A 22751-nucleotide genomic window follows, 5' to 3' on the forward strand; every position below is an offset into this window, starting at 1 on the left:
TGTAAGATTGTTTGATTTTATTAGCCAATCGTCTAGATGTGGAAAGACATGGATGTGTTGTCTTCTTAAGAAAGCCGCTACTACTGCTAGACTTTGTGAACACCCTTGGAGCTGTTGTTATGCCAAATGACAACACTTTGAACTGGTAGTGTTTTCCTGCTATGACAAACCTGAGTTATTTTCTGTTAGCTGGGTGGATGGGTATGTGGACATACGCATCTTTGAGATCTAGAGCAGTCATAAAATCTTGTTTTTGCAGTAGTGGAATAACATCTTGCAGAGTTACCATGTGAAAATGCTCTGGCAAGATGTATAGATTGAGGGGCCTGAGGTCTAATATGGGCCTGAGGGTGCCATCTTTTTGGGGAATTAGGAAGTATAGTGAGTATACTCCTGTTCCTTGTTGAGACCGTGGAACTAATTCTATTGCTTGCTTTAACAGCAGAGATTGTATTTATTAAGTTCATTCGGTCTAGAATCTAGTCCATTTAAGATAGTAATAACAATCATACTTGAAAAAGGAATATGATAAAAACATAGTAACAATATAGAACCAATAGACGTCAAAACATTGTAACAATAAGAACAGCAGGACAAAGCATTTAATCATATATATAAATACAATAAAATAAAACATAAATAGATATAATAAAAAAGGGGACAGAGCTAAAAACTAAAATGTAGAACTTTTTGTCTGGAGGACCAGTGTGCACAACCAGAAGACAAAAAAGACTGAAAATAGTCTAATTGGACTAAAAGGAAACATTATCAGAGTACCAATCAAAAAAAAACAACAGGAAAACTATATGGGAAGGCTATATAAGCTTGTGCAGTCTTGGTAGTCATAAAAAAGGAAACAAATTCGTAATGGAAATTTCCTACTAAAAGCAATACAAAAAGGATAAAAAGAGAAGATTAAAATCCTTCTAAAGACTAGTATAGAAATGACTCAGGAGCCTTTGGGTGCAATGAACTTGCGACGGATGTACCAGGCCTCCGATAAGTATTTGGTAACTGGAATGGCAACCCTGGGAGAAAAATCATGTGTACAGATTCTAATGGCAGTTACTCTATCCTGAAATGACATGTTTTTACAGAGGGGGATAATCCACCTCTTTCTTGGTGTCTTGTACAAAGGGCAGAAGAATAATACATGCTCTGATGTTTCTTTACAATGTTGACAGAAAATACACCTATCGTTTGTAGCGATGTTAGAAGGCCAATGGGCCGTGAAACCATTGGTAGGCAATGTACCATATCTTAACTGCAGGTATAGAGTGCGTGCATACGGAGGGATAGGGAGGTTCAGGAAATTCTCAGCCCAGGGTTCATGCTTAATTTGAAGAAAATCCATTGTTAACCTACCCGCCCTCTTTTGGTGCAGGGAATCTTCGTTAACTTTCTCCCAAGATCTGCTCGCAACAAATCTCCTAGCCTTATCAGGGATTTGATCCGGGTGGTTCCAATAATGGGAAAGACCCATTTTGTCCCAGGCAATTTTCATCTCTTTCAACCAAGGGATTCTCTCCAATGCCTTGGGAGCGGCTATCAACTCTCTTATAGCCAGCCTATATGGTTCTAGTTCAGCAGATTTCCATAGACGAATCCAGTAGGTAAGGGGTCTTAAGGCCGCTATGGTTTTAATGCCATTTAAGCCAAGGTCAAGCCTTAAAGGGGTCATTGGAGTGCCCGTACCTAGCCTGGACACCTGCCTGAGGAAAATATTTTCCTTAGTTTGCAGAATGTCCAGGTTTTTATGGGACCCCCAAAGTTCCGCTCCATATAGGGCTGCTGCTCTGATTTGAACATTATAAATCTCCGCAAGAATGTTCAGAGGGGGGCTCGGAGCCTTTCTAGATCTGCGGACTAAGGCCCCACCTCTTTGGCTTATGATCAGAGCCCCTTTATCAATTGCTGCCTTCCATTTGCCTGATGTAGATAATCTGAAACCCAAGTAATCAAACTCTTCAACTTTCTCCAATGGGGTCGAATTCATCTTAATATTAGTACGCAATCGTTTTTTAGAGGTAGTGAATATCATAAATTTGGTTTTCTTAATGTTTACATCTAAACCATAATCACTACAATAAGCACAGAACTGGTTAATCAGGTGTTGAATTCCCATTGGCGATTTTGATAGTAGGATCGTATCATCTGCATATAGCAGGCAGGGGATTTTTTTCCCACCTAGTTTCGGAGAATCATTTATGCAGTTCTCTAGGTAGTGGATGCAATTATTAATGTAGAGCAGAAAAAGAGTAGGTGCCAAAACACAACCTTGTCTAACTCCTTTTTTGATAGCTACAGGGTCAGTCAGCTCGCCCCCCTGTCCACACCTGATTTGGGCAAAGGTATTTTGGTGCAACTGAGCTATGAGTTTCAGGAGGCCAAATGGCACTCCCATGTTTAATAATGTTGACCACAGCAGATTCCTGGGGAATCCAGCAGAGATTGTACTTCTTGTTGTAACAGAATTGTATGTTCGGGGGACAACTTGTGATATTGTGGTAGAATGTTTGGAGGGGTGGATATTGGTTCTAGACAATAGCCATTTTAGATAATTGATAATACCCAGTTCTCTGTGGTGATATTTTGCCAGTGAGAGTGGAATTGTTGTAGTCTTCCTCCACAGGAGATGTGTGGAGTGGAAGGAAGTCACTGTTTAGGCTGTGATGTTTGTTTAGAGGTTTCGAATTTACCTCTATTTCTGAAGTATTGACCTCAATGTGATCCTCTAAACCCACCTCGTTGATATTGGGTTTGTTGTGATTGCTTTGTTTGGGAGGTGGAAGCCTCTGAGGATTGTGGCTTAAAACATCTTCTAAAAACTGTGGCCTGCGAAAGGAGCCTCTTTATGAGGTGGTGTATAAAGCGTCCATTGCTTTCGCAGTAGCCGAGTCCTTCCTTAATTTTTCAATAGTGTATCCACTTCTGGGCCAAAGAGATGCTTTTTATCAAAAGGCATATTAAGTACTGCCTGTTGAATTTCCGGTTTCTGGCCATGCATGTCTTCTGATTGTGACAGCAGTGTTTATACTCCTTGCTGCTGTATCAGCAGTATCAAGGACAATTCTTATTTGATTACTGCTAATTGCTTGCCCCTCTTCTACTACTTGTTGTGCCCTTTTTTGGTGCTCCTTTGGGGGATGCTGTATAATATCCTGCATTTCATCCCAATGGGCCCTATCATACCTGGCTAAGAGTGCCTGAGAATTTACAATTCTCCACTGATTTGCTGCTTGTGTAGCAACTCTTTTCCCAGCTGCGTCACATTTTCGACTCTCCTTATCAGGAGGTGGTGTATCTCCCGAGACTGACTATTTGCCCTCTTTCTTGCTGCACTGACTATCACTGAGTCAGGAGGGACCTGGTGAGTAATGTAGTCTGGGTCCGAAGGTGCAGGCTTATACTTTTGATCAATTATAGGTGTAATAATCCTAGCTTTTACAGGCTCGCTAAATAATTTGGTCTGCATGTTTAACTATGCCTGGTAACATTGGGAGACACTGGTACCTCGAATGTGTAGAAGAGAGTGTATTAAATAAGAAATCTTCTTCTAATGGCTCTGAATGCATGGTTACCCCATGATAAGCTGCTGCCCTGGATAATGCTTGGGTGCATGCAGTGGTATCTTCTGGAGGAGAAGGTTTTGATGGGTAAATATCGAGGTCATTATCTGGATTGGGATCAAGGTCATAGAGATCCCATGAGTCTGCCGTACCTCCTTGTGAATATTTAAAGAATGTGTTGGAGAAGGCTGTGGAGTGGGCTGTTGTGAGGTGAGAAAGATAATTGTGGAGTTTGAGGAGGAGAAGAATGGAGAGGTAATGGCTTCTCTTTTTGTTTTTGCACCTTTACTGGTGGCTGTGCAGAGTCCAATTCTCTTGGAAAGCCAACTTTCTTTTTGTCTTTAAAAGGAGGTGCAGTGATAATTCTTCCTGTCTCCTTATGCATATGTATTCTGGACTCTCTCTCATCCATAACCTGTAAAATCGGTTCAATTTCAGGCTCTTCCTCAGAAGTCTTATGAGATTCTCTCAATTCTTTTGAAAGCCCTCGTTTCTCTGTATGTGAGGATTTTTTCGGCTCTGAAGAGTGTAGTTTTTTCAGTCCGGAAAAGTTAGTCGAAGGTCTCGGCTCCGAAGCCAATTGCTGAATTTTCGACTCCAAAGGATGGGCTTTTTTACTGGAGTCCGAAACAGTGCCTTTAACAGGTTTACTCGACTGTAACCACAAAACGGAAACGAAAGGGAACGTGGGAGGATATGGGGCATCTAAAGCAGACTGTAAGAACAGCACTGCAGAACCCAATAGCAAAGTGTCTGCAAAACTCTAGAAATACGGCACCTCAGCACAAATTGGGTAGACAGGGGACCAATGCGTTGCTAGTGAGCAGATGAGGTTAATATGGCTCAGGGTGGAGTTGCCCCGGGATTAACCCGCTTATTTTGTAGTCCCTGGTTGGTGGACTCCACAGCACACAGGGGGCAGAGAAAGAGCAGGCAGGCAATTACTGCAGGTTCCTTCTTTGTCATGTTTGGATGATAGCTGTCCAGAGTCCAGCTCTCTAGTGAGTCTGGGGGTTTTGACCTCTCTAGCAATGACTGCAGCACAGGGCGAGCACAGCACAGAGGCTCAATGCTACAAGAAGGGAGGAGAAGCTGGGAGAGGCCAGCAGGAATGTGAAATTCGAGCAGGGAGAGTGTCTGGCATGGAGGCAGCAACAAAGAGCTCTTAATTACAAATTGACAGACCAGCGTCATCTGTAGCGTGTAAACACCATCTCCAATAAAAAAGCCCAGCTAACGCAACAAATCACAATAATTGTAGTGCTCGCAACAAAACTCCCAAAAATATAGCAGATATTCATCTGGCCTGCTCTCCCCTCAACCTTGAGCAGAGACTGAAGGGAGGAAGTGTGGAAACAGAATGCCGCAATGCAGAGAAAAGCAATGACTGGGTAGGGGGTGATCGGTGGATGGGCAAGCAATGGGGGCAGCGAGGACGTAGCGGAAACAAGACAAAAAGGAATAAATGCACATGGGGTCGGAGCAGCGTATTGAGACAGCCTGCAAAGAAGATGGAGTGCTGCAGTTTGATAGGTTTAAAAAACAGTATCACATCAGGCACAGGAAAAAATGAAAAGTAAAACAGCCGCCATGAGTATTAGCACGGAGGAGACACACAAAAGGAAAAAGAAGTGCGCTCGCAGTCAAAGTTATTGGCAAAAGTGCAATTAGCCATGTAACAGGGGTGATGCCCAAGGCAGTAACCAAACCGTCCTAAAGAGGGACAAACGTAAAGCATTTCCCAATGATAAAAAAGGATTTTTGAAGGGCACGCTCATTAACAAGTGAACGTGATGGGCGTGAGGTGGGCGTAGTTAAAAGCCCAAATAGCTAAATACACGTCGGGAAAAGCAGAGTTTGTGGCTGCTATGCTCAAACTGAAAAGGGGAATGCCCCAGCCCTTCTTACAGTGCATGGGGAAGGAGGCTTTGGCTCAACTGATAAAAATCCCCTTGCTATTGTGTGGGTAGAATCCCCAAATAGTCTTCCTGAACCAGCACAAATCACTGCAACAAGCAAAAACAATATTCTGTTTGTCATGGAACCAGGACATGGAAAATGGGAATATGTACCAGGTGATAACTGTTATTTGTGAGAATGATCATACTTGTCTCTTGTACAGACAGTACAGAGCCCCCAGCCCTGAAGTAATCGACTGACAGCACCGATCGACATCCTTGCTAAATCAGTCCGAGAACGTTTTAATTTATTTAGCACCAGACCCTGTTGAACAGGTCGGACTTCTGCATGACATATATGAAAAGCACAGTTGACATCATTTGCACATGCTCAGTCTCTATCCCCACTCCCACCAGTGCTCTGCTGAAAATATTCAATAGCACCAAAGCTGATGGAGCAATGGAAGAAAGTGATGTGCTGACTCATTTTACCCCCTATGAATATTGCCGGTTTTGCCAAGAAACGACTGAGGGAAATATGGGACAACCTGACACAGGTGATCACTTACAATGTTACTGCCAACGATGTCTGCTACAACCTAACATGCAACACTTACAAAATCAAAGAGTCCGCTTAAATTATTCCTTGAAGCAACAACGGGTCTTCCCAAGAGATCCCATGGGAACAACAAGTACTTTGTCAACTAAGAAGAGATAAAATGTCTGAAAATGTCAATAATAGCATGTCTTGCAAGAATATAGTGTCTGCTGCTAGTCACATTAAGCATGTCAAGTTACCTGTTGGATGGTTATTTTTTTGTGGAAATATCACATATACTAACATTCCTGCAAATGTAGCTGGAGGACAGTGTGTGCTTTCACACGGCTAGGACTCACAATGTTTTCATTCACTCTGTATTACATACTCAAAACACAAGGGAAACAGTTCAATTAAGCGAAGAATGACTCTGAAGTTCAACTATGAACTAGATCAGAATATGTAAGCTTAGGTCTTTCTATGGCAGGGGTTCCAGGATTAAAGGTTTATAATACTAGAGTTATTAAACTAGCATGTTTGATGGTTAAAAATATCAATAATAAATTATTGCTTTGGCAGAAGTATTACTAGAAATACAAGGCACTAGAAAAGCTGCTTTGCAAAATAGGACAGCTTTTGACTACTTGCTTCTGAAGCACAATCAAGGCTGCTCAGAATTCAAAAGAATACATTGTTTTAACTTGTCAGATCATTCTAAATCTATCCAGTCTCACATTGAAGCCATGTACGAATTGGTGAAGGGAGTGAGGCAAAATGTAGACAAAGGGTGGTGGGACTGGCTTTTTGAGTGGCTCCCAGATTTTGGAGAGCTTTGTTCTATTTTAGGTGGAATACATGTGGTAATTTGTATTATAATAATGCTATGTTGCAGTACACAATGCATGTCTAACCTAATGACTATGCTTAGACCAAAAAGGGTTGCTTTCAGACCGGTATGTTATAAAAGTCACTGGTCAAAAGGTGGAGTGTAATGCTATGTGTATTTAACCACCAACTCCATCTTGACAATTGACTTCATTTTGTGCTCAGCTTCAGTTGCCATCACAGCGGCGGCGCACGGTTTTTCCACACAGAACGTTTTTTTTCTTTTCTCACCAGAACAGGGTCATACCGTGTTGGAACACATTATGGGGGATGCGGACATAAGAGGGTACCAGGCTGGGAATGTTCATCGGAGAAAGGTACAGCTCTGTCTCTGGAATACGCACTGGGGCCCAGCCAGTTATTTTGTGTTTTCTCGAAACAGGCCAAGTACAGCCTACACTTGATTTCGTAACAGAGGGGAGGGTGTTCTAGAATGTTCTCCTAGCCTGTTTAAGGTATATAAGACGCTAAGACAGGAACTCCACTGTGGAGCTGATTCACTGCCCAAAATAATTTTGATCCCCCATATGGTCTCCTGCCTTGGCTGGGTTCCCGGGTCGATCTGGCTAGGATGAAAGATTTACCCTAATGGTGATGCATTGTTAGATAGATAGATAGATAGATAGATAGATAGATAGATAGATAGATAGATAGATAGATAGATAGATAGATAGATAGATATAGTTTTACCGTATGATTAAAGAAACAGTTTGAATACCCAAGAGTTTATGATCCTTATATTGTTGTGGTACTGATCTCAGCAGTATTGGTAAAGTGACTGATGGTTTGTGCAATGAACTTGTGACTATAGAGTAATTATCCAAGGGGAGATTTGGTTTTGTTATTGAATCAGTTTAAAACCATAATGGCCAACATGAAAATAATCATGGGAACCCAATTTTTAAAGCAGAAAAGTGCACCCGCAGATATACAAGTTCCAACATTGATAGAAATCTATGACTTTCAGGAATTCACAAAAGTTTACCAAAGGGTTCCAGTATATGTATCTTCTAGCAAACTTTAATTTTCACAAACTAAACATGGTCACAGGTTTGCATCACTGACAGGTCCACTCAACCCTTAACCCTTTTAAACTTGATTAAAAAAAAGAGCACCACTGAGTAAGGCAAAAAAAAAAAAAAAAAAAAAAAAAAAAAAAGCAGTTATTTCAGTATCAAAGGACCCTAGGGTGAACATGCGTTTTACAAATACATATTATGCTACATTTGCTTATGTAAGAATCTGGTGATCGATCGTAACGCAACTTTTTCCCCACCCTGGAAAAAGATCTAATCTTGCCTGTGTCAGGAGAAAACTTTCATCTTTTCTGTGGAAAGAGATTAGAGAGAAGTTGGTGAATAGCTCTCAACATGCAAGTTAGTGGGTGTGTGCAGACTCTCAGCCCCTTCCATCCCTGGACTTACTGCTTCCCACCTACTTCAGATACTTTACAAGATATACAGAAATGTGGGACTATCAAAGCCTTGCTAAAATCCAAAGCCTTGTATAATACAAGCATATTCAAAGAGCTGTTAGCAAAGCACTGACATAATGAGAATGCCATCTTAAATTGTCACATCACTGCAGGGCATTAACAGGGACAAGTGCTGTTTCTCGGGATAAATAGATTTCTGAAGCACTGCATGCCTTGATAACGTAGATATTTTATAAAGTTGAACACTCGTGAATGCCCAATCTGTCAAGAAAGATAAGACACCTCCACTTTTCACCTATTCTTCTCCCGTCATTTTGCTAATCAAAGTGAAGTATCACTTTGGTGGAATACATATCTTGCAAGATAAGCATCTCTCTTGCATATGCTGTAGTCAGGGCCACTGGCCTCGTAATCTAACATCTGCTGCATAAATCACTGAGGTAGAAAAAAAAAAAAGGGCAGACATCTGCAACGACAAATAAAAACTCTGCATACTTTGAGAAAATTCAAATAAGATGGCAAGAAGGATTCCCTTACGGTCACAACACCCATTTCTTTCACTAACAATGGAAATCTATGTTTACAATACGGCTGCTTCAAAAATAGAAGTCATTTTAAGATGGCAAAGGGCATGTGGAATAAACAAACATTTAGCATATTTTAATCTTAAGCGATTTTGAGTGAGATACTTGCATGATCAATACATGTGGCACAATACTGTTTACCAAGCAGCTGAAAAGTGTTACTCATACAGGACTTGCAGACTAAACTAGGATTAAATTAGATATTGAAGACTAGTTTTAAAATCCAGTTAGGATGCACAAGTTAACAGGCATACATTACAAGACATCAGTACATCAAAGCTGTTTGCTGGTAAGTGCAACTGCAGATGTCTTGATCAAATTACTTGTACTCTTGGAGGTATCAAGAACACTGGTAATTTTGTCTTGCATAGAAGCACATGAATGGCATTGTAATAACTGCTGGGAATACAATTTTGGTTAGAATCTGCTTACAAGGCACAGGTTTCTCATATGACGCCTGCATATTTTCTAAAGGGCTGACAGGAAATACCTTGTGTGTCAAAACATACGTAACACCCGCCCCCCCAAAAAAAATACATATTATGCATTTCTTTGAAGTATAATTTGCACTTTCTTCCTGCACAGTTTAGTCGCTTTGCCACATTTCTATTCTTGGTAAGTTTCTTTTTTTTCTTTCAACCACAGAAAACAAGAGGGTGCTGTCAGCCACTATTCGACTATTAAATAGGCCTAACTAAATTTAAAATAGGCAGGCGTAATTTTGTGTTATGCTTGGTGCGCAAAATTCCAGAAGTTACACCATTTCTCATAATTACAAGCCAGCTGCAGTAAAAAAATCTACAGCCAATGCAGATAAACAGAACACGAGCAGCTGTTCGCTGGGCTTTTGTTTAAATGCACCCTCATACAAAAAAATACTATTTGACTGCTAAGTCTTGCATGTTAATTAAAAAGAAAGATTTTCAAACACACATTTACACTTTATACGAAGCATTACTGTAGTCATGAGGATTTCTCATATCATAAAATACTAAACAGAACATAAAATTCAGCAGTTTTAAGTGGGAGGGGGTCTTTTGTGACAGAAGAAGCACTTACGTGCAGATGTGCCCCAGAAGATTGACTTAACTGTTTTAGTAAACCAAACAAAATACCTGAAAACTGAATCCAAGCAAGCCATTGTGAGCCCTCCCTTCAGAAAATTTCTTATTGATTCCCGTGTGGTTCTATGATCAGTTGGGAAGGTTTCAATATAACTTCTCCACCAGCAACCTAGGTACAAATATATCATTGTTAATCTACTTATAAGTCAAAAAGGGCTTATGAGATGGAATTTAGAAAACTGAAATTACAAATGTGACTTCAAAGCGATTATACAAGATTTCCCCTTTGAACACTGACAGATGAGAAACATAACCCCATTCCCTTTTCACAATCTTAATAAACATCTCTTCATGGCACATGAGATCTGACTTCACCACCCTTGCACATTTTAATTACTCATCTGTGCTGATTCAATAAAATATATTACAAATCAAATATATTTTCTGTAGCTTATCAACAACCATTATAAATAAATAAAATCAATCTAAAACAAACATAGTCCTGTTGGTCCTCATTCACATAATCTAAGAAAGGTTAGTCACAACTGTCCTTTACAAGGCATCCCTATTTACAGTTCAAGACATTTCTCTGCACACCTCAAACGAGTAAGAAGAATGTGGGCATGGAGAGACTGTGTAACATTACCACTCTGGATACTGGTGCTAGCATAACCCCACAAATGAGGGGTTGGGACTGTGGAAATCCTTGCAGTCACACTATGGCCTCTCGCTGACCTTGGAAAACCTAGCAAAAATCTCCAAAAGGTGTGCTGGCAAGGTGTTTGGAGCAACATTGTTCCTGGACCAGGAGCCGCTGCTCAAGGCCTATCTGGTCTTGAAGCAGATGAAATAGCAGGCACACACAGGACAAGAGAAAACTCTGCAAGGAACTCAGATAGAAAATAAATCACCCATGCTCAGCAACTCAAAGGCCCAACCTATTAGGAAAATAGTGAGAAACGTGGCTGGGGAGGTTCGTTTAAGAAAATGGGGCGGTCTCATCAAAACGGTGGCCAGTACAGGTGACCATTACTGCACCTGAAATTTTTCAGCAAAAGCAGGCTATACAGAAGCAAAGGCCATAATACCTACTGGAACTTCGAGGCTGGAGACTCCCATTGGGGCTAAACTGTGACAGAGAGATGGACTTAACACAGAGATGAAGTGTAGTGTACCTCATCTAGATTGGCAACTGTTTATGATAAGAAGCAATAATGGTGGGAATTAGTTTAGGATTAACAAGTCAACCCTCACTGAAACCACAAGTTAAGTAGCTGCTTTTAGGACCAGATGGGGAAGTAAAGCTTGATAGAATAACTTGCTAGGTGAACACAGGAGTATAACTCTATACCTTGTACGTCCTACTTACCACACCCTGAGTCGCAGAACAGGCAGAAAGAGCCAAGAAGATATTGAAGCCCACTATACATGTCAGCAAAAATGTCAAACAACAAGGATTGAAAACACAGCAAGAGGATGATAGTATATCGAGGAAGAAGGATACCCCTAACCGACCAAGGAGTACTCCACTCTCTTCTTCAAATCAGTCCTCCACTCTCTGCGTCAGTCTTGAAACAGGAGTTAGAGGAAGGCTGCAGGGTAATACCAGAGGCAGCAGCCAAAACTGAAAAGAGCTGCAGACCAAGTGAACAATCAAGTATTAGGGGTAGTAGAAAGAAAATCTTCAATTCTCACAATGAAGTCTAAAACAAAGGGGAAACTTAGAGAGATGGAAAGACAAATTGAAAACTCTTCATAAGAAATTTTAAAATCTTGTGAACTAAGCAAGACAAGACAGTATGAGGGTGTAGAGCATCATGGATAACATGAAGCACCTGTTTACTCTAGTGTTGGAGTTTAAGAAAGGAAGTTCAGGTTTAAAGGGGCTACAAAGGGTGTCCCAGAAAACAGGGCACAAATGGCTAACTACCAGTCATAGCTTCTGAAATGACATCATGCCAGCAAAAAGAGCTACTCATTAATGCCAAGAAGAAGAGCCCAATCAACTTTCAATGTCACAATGTGCTGTTGCTGCAGGATCCTGTACAGGCTGTGCTGGTTAAAAAGAGAAACATTTGATCTTGAATAGAAAAATATACATTTTCATAGAGCTCTTCTATGTGGAATGCAATTCCAAATGGAGGATATGAATGACTTAATCACCAGTGTTAAAGATAGGAAAAAAAGTCCAGGAAAGAAAGTTGTGCCAGATGAAGCAGCACCAACAGCTATCCAAATCCAGAACAAGCGTCAGCAAGGGTATCAGAGATGTGTAAGCAATATCAGTCAGCTTGGCTAACTCTCAAAATCGTCCCACCTGGAATGATGAGGGCTGTACTTTTTGGACATTGGGACGCTGCCATGTAGAAAAGTCCACAAGACCTAGACACACCAGAAAACAAAACATCTGGGTGAGTCCTGGGTAGTATGCTTCACCATTTTCTTACTCACAAGGCCCTGCAAACCTCCAACTTTGCTGGAAATCACAAATTGTTTCCCCATTTTTGTGATGGAACGTTCCGGAATCTGCAGGAATCCACAAAATTCCTACCACCCAGCATTGCCTCATCTATACTGATTTGGGCCAAATCAGCCTATACTGGATTCCCCTAGGTATCTAGTTTTCAAAAATGCACACGTTTGATAGGTTTCCCTATGTGCAGGCTGAGCTAGAGGGCAAAATATACAGCTAGGGACTTTGCAAAAAACACATCAGATTTCAATGTAAAAATGTGGCATGTCCATGTTGCGTTTCCTGTCGTGAGCATTAGGCCTACCCACGCAAGTGAAGTACCAGTTTTATCGGGAGACTTGGGGGAACACAGAATAGCAGAACAAGAGTTTTTGCCCCTTGTCTATCTCTACAGTTTTTCCTTCCAAATGTAAGGCAGTGTGTAAAAAAAGACATCTGTTTGAGAAATGCCCTGTAATTCACATGCTAGAATGGGCACCTTGGAATTCAGAGATGTGCAAATAACCACTGCTTCTCAACACCTTATCTTGTGCCCATTCTGCAAAAATACAAAGGTTTTCTTGATATCTATTTTTCACTCTTTATATTTCAGCAAATTAATTGCTGTATGCCTGGTATAGAATGAAAACCCATTACAAGGTGCAGCTCGTTTATTGGCTCTGGGTACCTAGGGTTCTTGATGAACCTTCAAGCCCTATATATCCCCGCAACCAGAATAGTCCAGCAGACATAACGGTATATTGCTTTCAAATATCTGAAATCGCAGGAAAAAAGTTAGAGTAAAACGTGGAGAAAAATGGCAGTTTTTTTCACCTCAATTTTAATATTTTTTTAATTTCAGCTGTCATTTTCTGTAGGAAACACTTGTAGGATCTATACAAATGAGCCCTTGCTGAATTCAGAACTTTGTCTACTTTTCAGAAATGTTTTGCTTTCCTGGATCCAGCATTGGTTTCACACCCATTTCTGTCACTAACTGGAAGGAGGCTAAAAGCACAAAAAATAGGAAAAATGGAGAATGTTCCAGTAAAATGCCAAAATTGTGTTGAAAAATGTTTTCTGATTCAAGTCTGCCTGTTCCTGAAAGCTAGGAAGCTGGTGATTTTAGCACTGCAACCCCTTTGTTGATGCCATTTTCAGGGGAAAAAACACAATCCTTCTTCTGCAGCCCTTTTTTAAATTTTTTGAAGAAGAAAAAAATGAACTTTTTGCTGTATTTTGGCTACTTTCTTGGGCTCCTTCAGGAGAACCCGCAAACTCTGGGTACCTCTAGAATCCCTAGATGTTGGAAAAAAGGATGCAAATTTGGCGTGGGTAGCTTATGTGGACAAAACGTTATGAGGGCCTAAGCGCGAACTGCCCCAAATAGCCAAAAAACAGCCTGGCACCGGAGGGGGAAAAAGCCTGGCAGCGAAGGGGTTAAAGAGAACAGAGAATACGTAACTCCATTAAATGTAAACATTTAACCTTACAAGAAAATATTAGCCAACAGGCTAGCAATGGTGTTGCTGAACCTGGTATATGAAGACCAATCAGGATACATCTCTGATAAACAGATGACAATATAAGAAGAGTGGTTCACCTTGCCCTCACATTTCCAGGACAGAAATTTCTGGAATCCACAGGGGATGTACAAAATTCCTACCACCTAGCATTCTCACAATTCTGATAACGCACAACATTTTTTTAAACAACGACCCCACTTGTGTGGCTGCGCCTCCCACCTGCAACAGAAACAGATCAAAACATGATGTTTAGATCCCTGCAGGTACCTGATGTTTCTGGCACATAAGTCTGAGGAAAAGGCATGATGTAAGATCCACACAAACTGGACAACTCAAGACACTCCTGGGTATCTCGTTTTCAGAAATCTCTGGGTCTAGTAGGATTCCCCGATTGCTGAACTAACCCAAGCCCAGGTAGTGCAATTCGGAATGGCAAGTGGGAGGAAATTGGAGTTAAACCCCACTAAGCTGGTTATGTCCAAACAAACCACATTTCCACCTGCTAACCAAGGGATTTATATGCTGCAAGCCCCAGAGGGCAGAAATAATGTTGAAGCTTTAGGGGTGGGCCAGAGGCTCAATGCCTAGGCAGCCCATCTTCATCCCATATCTGTTTCCTAAAAAAGGAGAAAACAAAAAAAAGAACAACAACTCTGGTGTCTAGCGGAGTGGATCGTTGCACCAAGCAGTGATTCACTAGGGAGTAAACACTCTGGAAATTCCCTTTCCTGCGCTTCCTCTCCCGTAGAGCTTGATATTTGAAAGAGGACATGCCATTAGTGCAGTCTACTTTCACTTTGTCTTGCTGTGATGATAGCAGGTTGTGCACATTAGTGTTACAGCAAAAACAAAAAACAAAAATAAATACAAGCATTTGTAAAGCAACCAGTCTCGCGTTTGCTTGAGCTAGAGCAATTAGCATTGTAAACTCCTAACCAGACTTTTCCTGCCACATAAATTGAAAATGAAAACAAAACAGTTTCACATAACTAACTGGTCTTTTCTTGCCATATAAACTGAAAAGTAAAAGTTTCACATAAGTGATCTGACGGCCGCCATCAGTGCAAAGCAGACACACAAAGGGAAATAAAAGTTTATTCGTAGTGAAACCAATCTGCAAAAGTGCAATTATCCATGTAACCGGCAAAAGTGCAATTATCTACATAACCGGAAAAAGTGCAATTGACTATCTAACAGGGTCAATGTCATGCAAAGCGCTCGACTTCTACCCAGCGAGATTGCGCTGTGAATAAAGAGAAAATGTAGCCCAGAAACTGGACAGAAAACATGGAGCCTCGTATGTTTTCAGTACTTTGTCGCTGCTTGCGAGGAGGACTAAACACTGGAAAAGGCATGACTTGTGCATGCCTTTCACTAATGAAAGCAAGCAGATTTTAAAAGGCAAGCCCATGAACCAAAGAAAGACACTGGCGTGACAAGGACGTGGTTTGAAGCCCAAAGAGAGATTACAACACGGGACGGAGGGCAAAAATAAAAAAGTGTGTGTTGGTTTGTGTTACTCTCCTTGTGGGGTCTTGGTATAAGACACTCACGCTGTGGGGACTTGATTGCACTAAGGGGACCTGAACCCAGGTCCCCACAAAGCAATGTCTTCTAAAATGATACACAATGGCTTCAGGAACACCTGTGTCTATTTTTACAACTTTTTTTTAGAATTGCCTTGTGGGAACCTGTGTTCATCAAGTGTGTTTATATTTCTGCTCCGCTCTGCCCCTGTAGACAGGAGGCGGTACTGCAGTTTTAAGCACACTTAACATTGATACACACTTTGAGTACAAGAAACACACACTAGCAGCAGGAAGGACAGACATAAAAAACTGCATAACCCTGGGTTTATCCACATATTTTTAATGCAAATTAACCTTTTCTCTATATATGGAAAACAAAAATTAGCTAAATGCAATTTGGGACAGTTTTGAATTCGAGAAAACTTCTCTACTGATGTTTGATTCGTAAGGGCAATTAAAGAATGATGTTGCAATATGCTGCAATATAGTATTAACTGGTCATTTCATTTTTGATAAATAACTTAAAGGCATAAATGTTTATTATTGTTCCCCTTTAATGCTTGTACCAGGAATTCAGATTATCTATGTTCCCTTGTCTTTATTTACACATTAATATGCATTATGGATTGTTATTTTTGAAAATGGCTAGATGGGAAACATCATTTACAACATTGCCTTCACCACAAAGCCTTTAATGTTATAGGGTGGATAGTGGTAAAGGGTTGTAAGGGTATTTTTAGGGATTAGGGGAAGGGAGTGGTAAAGGGTAGGAAGGGTAATGTTAGGGTTTGTAGGTGGGTAGTGGTAAAGTGCGGTAAGAGTAATTTTAGAATTATAGGATGGGTATTTGTATAGGGTGGTAAGGGTTATTTCAGTAGGTAGTGGTAAAGGGTGGTACAGGTAATTTTAGGCTATATATGTATATATACACACATATACATACATACACACACACACACACACACACTTAAGAAAACACAGGTTACATGGAAGGTGTAGTTAGGTTCTGAATTTGTTTGCACAAAACCTTAGAAATTCACCAGTTATAGTTATTTCATTCAAGTGGTTGTAACATGCTCTAAGATAACTATAACTCACGACCCTGCCATTCACAGTTTTTTAATGAATATTTTTACAACAAATGTTACAATAATCTTATCAATGGTGTTATAAAAGATGTAATGATTGCTGTAATTTCTGGGGAAATTAGCAGTGCATGGCAAGGGTGCAAGTTATAGTTACCTATAACTCCTGTTTACAGAAAGTGTAGTGTTTGCTCTGACTTGGTGAGAGCTGTCACAGCCCCCTGCCAAGCCAGCACAAACAGCTATGTCCCGGGGGCGGGCAACCCGGGACACACTAAGAGCTGGTCCTGGGGGTGGCAGTCCTCAGGGCCATAACTTCCTCCTTGTGAAGGGGTCCAAAACAGACCCCCTATTTTATTTAAAATTAGCCCCGCTTTTAAATAGTCGTTAGCCACAGGGAGGTGGCAGTCCCGTGGACTTTGGGGGGGGGGGGGGGAGGGGAAGGGGTCAGGCAGCACTCCCGCATTTAATCATTTCTTAGCCCTGGGGCGGTGGAGGTCTCCAGAGTGGGTGGGGGAGACAGGCGCCCCCTCACGTATTTCATTAGTTGTTAGCCCCAGGGAGATGGCGGTCCCTGGGGCTGCAAGAGGACCACACGTGCCTTCCCCACACTCAAAGTGATGTTTGTCCCAGGGAGGTGGTGGTGGTCCCCGGGGCTGCTAGTCAGCTCATGGGCCTGCCCAGATTAAAACATCACTAAGACCCAGAGAGTTGGTGGTCCCCAGGGAATAAAATGCCCTAAGAAGGGGCCTTGTGCACCCCCTCCTTATTTTTAACAAGTCCCCAGGACCTGGCCCACCTGGGGGCTTCAGTTAAACAAGCGCAGGAGCTCACGTTTTTTTGGGGGCGTGGTAGAGTATTTTCACTGAATCCTCCGTGAATATATATATATATTTTTTTAAACTAACGCTTTTTTGCTGGGGGAAGGGGGGAATAGTGCCTCTGGGACCTCTTCAGCAGAACTAAGAAGTCAGGATGTTCCTAACCTGGCCCCTTTTCCTAATATTCTTTTGTGGGACTCGGCTGAAGCCGAGTCCCAAGATGGCTGTCAAAACTGCCTGGCTAAAGTGCTTGCAGTCAATCAGAGCTCTGCATTTTCCTGCACAATCTTCTCTCTAGATATTTGTATTTCTTTAAAAAAAACAAAAAAAAACTACGGAATGGATTTACACCAAATAACAAGCATTTTCAATGCAAAGGGTCTCGCATTTGTTCGAGTTAGAGCTATTAGCGTTGTAAAGCAAAAAAAAAAAATAAGAAACCCAGCGCAATCGCACACTGTAAAATGCAGCGCGATTGCGCTGTGTGGAAAATAAACAGATAAAGTAGTCCGGACTCCAGGCTGAAAACATCGAGCCTCATATGTTTTTGGTACTTTACCGGTGCTGTGTAGGTGGGCTAAACAATGGAAAAGGCATGCCTTTCACAAATAAAAGCAAGCGGATTTTAAAAGGCAAGCCAACGAACCAATGTAAGTGACTGATGTAGCATGGGCGTGATTCGAAGCCCAAACAGAGATTACAGAATGGACGGAGCACTTTGTGCTCGCCCATAAAAAGCACTCTTTCTGGACCCAGAGCTACCTTTCTGCCAAATTTGGTGTAATTCCATCCAGCGGTTCGGGCTGTAGTTGTGTCTTCATTCCCTATAGGAATTATAATGTTAAGTGTATTTTTTAGACCCACCCTTCTTCTCGGTCCCCATTTGACAGATCACCCCAAAACTTTCCACATACACCAAAATTCTCAGGAACACTTTAAAAAATAAAATTTGTGAAGATTTATCAAACGGAGCCAAAGGTATAAGCAAGTCAAAATACGATTTTATTTTTCAATGGAAACATGGTCCTAACTAGGACTACCTACTGCCAACTGACAGTGGGATATATTATATATATATATATATATATATATATATATATATATATATATATATATACACACACACACACACACACACACACACACCTTTGCTTACCTCAAATACACTTAACGAGGTTAAGGCTGCTGAGTGGTAAAGCCATGTGATAAACGCTGCATGGTAAAGAAATGCATGTTAAAGGCATGTGTGGAAACATCACACAACCTGGCTAGATGCATTTTACACGGCTTGCCATTACTGTGTCAAAATTTGTACTTGAGGGCTTCATCAAATATAAATCTCACACAAGACTCCACTAGCTTGCCTTACTTATGCAATGCTTAAAATTACATAGAAACAGTACAGCCAATGACATAATTGGCATATGACTCTGAAAATATGGCTCGGCACTATTTTTACTGTTTCCCAATGGAATGCTACAAATGATTATGTATAGCATAGCCTCAGGTTTTGTTTATTAATGTCACAGAGTTGCAACTACAGCCCCATGTTTCCAAGCAGTGCTATCTTCAGCTATGCATTAACTTGTAGTTATCAAGTCAAGGCATGTGCACATAGACAGCCCGAGTTAATTCAGAAGTGCTCCTTCAGCATAATAAGCCCTCAGGACTCTTTAAGCATTTGACTTGAGTAAGAAGAGCTTCAGACTGCCCGTTGAACTGTGATTATCCATTGTGATATTACTAGAATATTGTCTCAATTCAAACATTTGTCTCAGCAACACTCCTTTTTTATCTGTTGCATAGACATGTGTATGACATGTGTATGCCCTGGTGCCATATGTGCACTTGCTCAGTACATATTTGTAGTTCTAAGTAAGTTACAGTGAACTGATCAGTCAATCATCCCACTCATCAGATGCTGGACGGGTGTTAGAAGAGGGATGGGAAGGGTGGAAAAAAAAAACACCAAGGGAAAAAGTGGGCTGGGAAAAAGGCATGCCTCGTGCTGTAGGAGAGGCTAGTTCGGAGAGGGAGTATGGGGTCAAGGATGTTTTACTCCTGCACCTCACGTCTCAAGTGATTTTAATAGATGGATTTTCCAACCAGTAAAATTTAATTCAATATCCATCCAGCCAGGAAATTCTTGTGTGGGAACAATGGGACAATTTAATTAAGTGAAACAATATTTCACCCACACCACCCAATTTATATTAAGGGCCATAGTAAAGGTATAACACAAATAATCAACAGTCCAATATATTTTCATATAATTAAACAGGTAACGTAAATGCAACATTTTTAGCTTCCACATTTTCAGAGAACAAGAATGTTTTATACAGTGGTGCTTTCATCCCACACACAGAAGAGAGACGGCTCTATGGCAGCCTTTGCTGATGTGCAGAGAAAAGATTCATTTATGTAACAAGTGAAAGATCTCTCACACACATCGGTGTAACGTAAAATTATGCCCTCCTGCAAAATGTGATGAGGGGTCCTAAGTCTCATATCTCACATATATCCATTAGCCTTTGGTTGAATAAGGGAACCCTATACGTTTGCTGGCTGCCTTGAGGGTTAGTGACTCCCCTACACTGCAGGGGTTGAAGGAGCCTGCATTACGCCCCAGCTCACACATATAGAATAGGTACAATGAAGGAAGTAGCACAGACAGTAGCATGGAGACTTCCTTCTTGCATAGACAGAACATGCACAACACAGGTAAAAGAAATGCTGCTTCCCTCGTGCACACAGGTATAAATCATTAGGAGTAGCAGTGCAAACGTATTTACAGATAGGACTTCAACTGCACAAGCAGCAGAGGTTCAAGATTCTCTCTCAGGGACTATCACAGCTCACGTAAGTGCAGTCCATGTTTTATACACATAGGATGCAGCTTTCCTTTCAATGCACGCATCGCAGTTCAGCATGACAAGTTCCTGCGTTGTGCACCTGGGAGAGAGCTGAAAAGTGCAATATCTACTAAGATATAACGCTCTTCAGGTCGCACTCTTTGCTAGTGCTCTTGTGGTTGCCTAGCACCAACAAAGGCACCCTTGCACCGCCCTGCAAGGCTGCGGAGGAAGGCACATCTCCCTGCACACAAACCATTCTTAAAGGCATGTTCCTTTTTCTATGCATGCTGAAGAATGCAGCATGCATAGAAAGTGGAAGTAACTAGAAGAAATAATGATATTTCTCCTTGTTATGCCTGCTTCAGGGAAGGATAGCTTTTTGACACATTCCCAGGGAATCTTCCAAACCCATGGGTGGATGTATGGGAATGCACATGCTCCACCCAGAGCCGTGCTCACACATCAGGGGGTTTTGTAACACATTTTAGAGCGTGCCCCTGCATTCCCGCACTAAAATGCATTCTCACACGTTTTTAGCTCCTCTGAGCAGTGCTTGAGGTAGCCTAATTTCAGCACAGCTAATTAGTTTCAACCTTTCTGCAGTACCCCAGGCAGGGACAGCCGGCTCGGAGAAGAGATGATTTTTGTCTCTGTGGAAACCTGCTCTGGGCCTGGCTTGTTACAATGTATTTGTCTGGCTCGTCCAAAATCCTCACAGCCCCTATGGAGAGAGACAGACTGAGCATCAACACTTGAGACCACATTTTCAAGGTGCTTGCTGCTGTGTGCTCCCAGCACTAGTGCCCATACCAAAGTACTCTGCCCCAGAAAGCCCTCTGTAACCCCAGAATATCAAGGGCTGCATTTGGTAAGTTATGATGCAAGTCTGATATGATGCTTGTAGACAAGACTTCGCAATATTCTTGTAAACTACTGGTGAAGTGGTTCAAGTGTGGGGTGCATTAATAAACTGACCAGAAAAGCCAGGGTTATTGTGGGCTAGGTATGATGTGCATAGGCAGTGATGTGTAGTGTTCTAGTACAGTAATGACTGTTGTATGTTAGGTATGGGCTGTATTAAGTTTGTAGTGCCTGATTTGGTATTGCTCTGATGGACTACCTTGGACGTGCACTGAAAGAGAAATGCACTATTCTACAATAATGTGAGACAGGTGTGAGGTGAAGTGATGAGCTGTGTGTGGTATACAGTAGCTGGGATAGTTGGCAATTAGGTGTGATGTCCACTGTCGCAGCTGCTTGTGGGGTATAACTACCGGAGCAGCAGATGGATTCTGAAGCTCTCTGGACTAGTAGACAATAAACTAATGTTCACATGGAGCATATCCACAGAGAAGAGACTATCCAATATACGGTACTTACAGAAGAGGCAGTATCATGAAAAGAGAGAGTGTAGACACAGAGGCCAGAGCTGTCCTGTATATTATACTTACAGAGGGAAAGTACTGTCGTTAGTTTATTCCCAGGCAGCTTGTGATTCTTATATAATGCATAATCAGTGAACTGAGTCTCCTCTACGTGCATGGGTAAATTTAGGTTATGAGTGGGTATGCATGACAGAGCACTGTTGAGAGCTCTAGAGCTGGGAATTGAGGCAGCTACAGTTTCTAACAGTGCTTGCTGATGGCTCATAAAGGTATTCGGACCTTATGCTCATCTAATTACTGGCCTGTCTACAGAGTGCGCAGAACAATAGTAATATTTTCTTTCATGGTAATCCACGTCAGTGATGCAGTCCCTTTTTACACTTTATGTTTCACTTACTTTCCATTTCCTAAGAGTAGATTAATTTTCCAGATAGTATTTTTCTCAATTTATTTTCACGCAACATAGGATTCCTGCATAGTGCATACTGCAAACGAAGTCACCTCTAGGTGACTTAGTAAATTTGGGTTGTGTGTGGGTGTGCATGGTGGGGCACAATTGAGAGTTCTGCAGTTAAGGCTGAAGTCAGTGAAAAATCCTCACAGTGCCTGTTGATCAGTCAAAGTGATTTGTAATCAACTCTCATCCATCGCATAGTTTCTCTATGACATAGTCACGAATGCCAATTGTAGGTGGTATATACCTGGTGTTATACTGACACCACCAAACCGAGCAACTTCTTGCAGGGGGACAAATTCAATGTGCTCACACCTGCCAGAGTTCTGTTTGCAATGGGAGCCTTTCGATCCGAATTGGACCAGCAGTAGACCCCTCTCCTACCCTTATCCAGAGTTGATGATGGAGATAGACTCATCACTGCTGGGTTGGGTGGCATTGCAACAAGCAGAGTGAAGCGAGGTCCTGGAATTTATGCCATGAGTCCCTGTGCTGCTAGACCTAGTTGGATTGTTAGGGCATCTGTCTGATCCTTTCATGACATGAGACGATCTATAAATGCCAGTTTGTTCACCAGTAGACAAACTCAGCTGGGGGAAATTAAAGGATCATGAATGACAACGGCGGCATCTTAAGGTAGAACAGGACGTCATCCGCCATGGGAAGAGCCC

General features: G+C 41.6%; 1 protein-coding gene across 6 annotated transcripts in view; it reads right to left on the reverse strand.

Moving 5' to 3' along the window:
* The window catches only part of LYSMD3 (LysM domain containing 3), a 106110-nt gene that overhangs the window by 60827 nt on the left and 22532 nt on the right, over positions 1-22751 (reverse strand). For 3 of the 6 annotated variants that reach the window (XM_069225249.1, XM_069225214.1, XM_069225229.1), the window contains exon 2: positions 10025-10142. The exons of the other annotated variants lie outside the window; for them this stretch is intronic. The gene's annotated coding sequence lies outside the window, so the exon portion shown is untranslated. The remainder of the gene's footprint in view (positions 1-10024; positions 10143-22751) is intronic. 6 annotated transcript variants of the gene reach the window in all.

This window comes from Pleurodeles waltl, chromosome 1_1 (genome assembly GCF_031143425.1).
Source record: "Pleurodeles waltl isolate 20211129_DDA chromosome 1_1, aPleWal1.hap1.20221129, whole genome shotgun sequence".
NCBI lineage: Eukaryota > Metazoa > Chordata > Amphibia > Caudata > Salamandridae > Pleurodeles > Pleurodeles waltl.